The sequence below is a fragment of the Chlorocebus sabaeus genome, chromosome 9 (genome assembly GCF_047675955.1).
Source record: "Chlorocebus sabaeus isolate Y175 chromosome 9, mChlSab1.0.hap1, whole genome shotgun sequence".
NCBI classification, from domain to species: domain Eukaryota; kingdom Metazoa; phylum Chordata; class Mammalia; order Primates; family Cercopithecidae; genus Chlorocebus; species Chlorocebus sabaeus.
Window position 1 is genome coordinate 75,750,861 of NC_132912.1, and position 2,366 is coordinate 75,753,226.

General features: G+C 37.7%; 1 pseudogene; it reads right to left on the reverse strand.

Annotated features, from left to right (window-relative positions):
• Window positions 1–1,164: 1,164 nt before the first annotated feature.
• LOC103216114 (annexin A2 pseudogene) lies at window positions 1,165–2,154 on the reverse strand (annotated as a pseudogene).
• Window positions 2,155–2,366: the final 212 nt, after the last annotated feature.

Genomic DNA, 2,366 nt, shown 5'->3' on the forward strand with positions numbered 1-2,366 from the left:
ACACCACGTAAATTGGTGCTAATGCAACCTTACAGTTCTAGGGGCCTATGCTGACAGAGGTGGACCTTCAGTACCCTGCCACTTTTTCAGTATCATATATTCTATATAATGCTGGAGGTTCTAGATAGTGAAGTAAGTCAGGAGAATAAATAGATATGCATATTTAAAAGGAATAAATAAAATTTCACTTTTGTAAAATAATATGATTGTACATAAAATTCAAAAGAACACTTAGGTAATTTTTAAATTTGTATAAGTTTTTATAAGGTAATGAGCAAGAGTAAACAGACATATATTGTATTAGTCTATTGCAATAATTAACAATTAACAATTACATATTAAAATGCAATTTAAATGTTATTAAAATATAAGAGATCTACAAATAAACAAACATACAACTTATTTGGACAAATTATAATATATTACTAGAAAATTTTTTAAAAATCTAAATTAATAAAGTATGTTATGATCAGGATTATAAGATTCATTTGTAACAATGATAATTTTACCCATATTGATTATAGTTTAAAATTATAACGGATTTTTAAATCCTAGTCAAGTTTATTTATTTTTGAACATTGAAAGGATAGAATTTGTCAAGGTTTCCTTGAATAACAACAATGTGGCATGACTTGTTCTACAGATACAATTTTGTAATATAAAGTTATAATATTTAGTATATATAAAATCGTTTTAGTAAATGGCAGTGAGAAAATTAGATATGCTTATTTGGAAAAAAAAGACTCAAATGTGAAGTCATGTCAGTATAGAATAAAATACAAAAAGCAAAATACTAAAGGATCCAAAAATTAATATATATAAAGATATTCATAACTTGAAGGTATATAAACAATTTCCTTTTTTTGTTTCTAAAGTACAAATTCAGTTTATTCATCTGTTTCTGACACAGTACACAGGAGGCAAAGTGTTTCACACCATAGACTTCACTTCCAATTCCCTGGAATGTTCATTTCTTTGGCTTACAGGAGAGACTAGACAGGAAAGCCAGGCTATGCTTAGGCAACTAAAATGAGGTTGGGGACAATGCTAACGTCATCCTCACAGGGACAGCCACAGGGACTGTTAGTCACGAGCTGGTTTTCTAGACCTGTTAGCTGGAAGTATGGGGAGCACCATTTCTGGAAGCTCAAGCTATGTTGGGCTTCAGTCATCTCCACCGCACAACTACAGCAGTGCTTTCTGGGTAGTCACCCTTAGTATCTTGCTGAATGTAACAGTACAGGGACTTGCCATACTTTCTCTTGAATTCAGGCCTAATTTTCAACATGTCCACTTCACTGCGGGAGACTATGATTCTGATCAGGGCCTTATCTCAAATCCCCTTGCCCTTCATGGAGTAGTACACTCGATCAGCAAAATACAGGGGCTTGTTCTGAATGCACTGGACCAGGTTCAATAAAGCATTTTCCAGGTCTCCTGTAACCTCTTTCTTGATGCTCTCTCTTGATGGGCTGTAGCTCTTGTACCTATCAAATACTTTCTGGAGGTGGGACACGGTCTGCTCGGTCATGATGCTGATCCACTTGGGAACATCAGTTCCTTTCCTCTTCACTCCAGCGTCACAGAAATCCCAGGCATCTTGGTCAATCAGTTCATAATCAATGACAGAGCCATCCCCTGCTCTTCTGACGTTTGCCAGGGCAACCATCAGCTAGAGGAAGTCACCATATGTGTCCAAAATAATGTCCTTCTCCAGATCAGTTTTGTACATTTCCTTGTAAACTCTGTTAATTTCCTGGAGCTCCTGGTTGGTTGTTGAGCAGATGATCTCAACGAGGGAGTCCTCGTCGGTTCCCAGCCCCTTCATGGAAGCTTTTAGCTCAGAAGCATCATACTGAGCAGGTGTGTTCAATAAGCCCCAAATCATGATCTCCAGGTGGCCAGATAAGGCTGACTTCAGTGCTGATGCAAGTTCCTTTTTGGTCCTTCTCTGCCAGGCAAAAGCGCTATCCTGTCTCTGAGCATTCCTCCTGTTGGTCAAGATGTTGACAATGGTGACCTCATCCACACCTTCGGTCTTGATGGTTCTTTCAATGTTCAAAGCACCCGGAGGCTTTGATTGATCCAATGCACTTGGAGGGAGTGATCACTCTCCAAGCTGAGCTTGCACAGGATTTTGTGAATAGTACACATTTTGAAGGAAGCTGGGCTGGGCGCTGAGAACTGAGAGCGTCCCCAGATGTTGAGCAAAAAATTTTCAACAGAACACAAAAAGCAATGATCATTAAGTTTATTTTTATTTTTATTTTATTATTATTATTATTATTGAGATAGACTTTCACTCTTGTTGCCCAGGCTAGAGTGGAATGGCATGATCTCAGTTCACTGCAACCTCTGCCACCTGG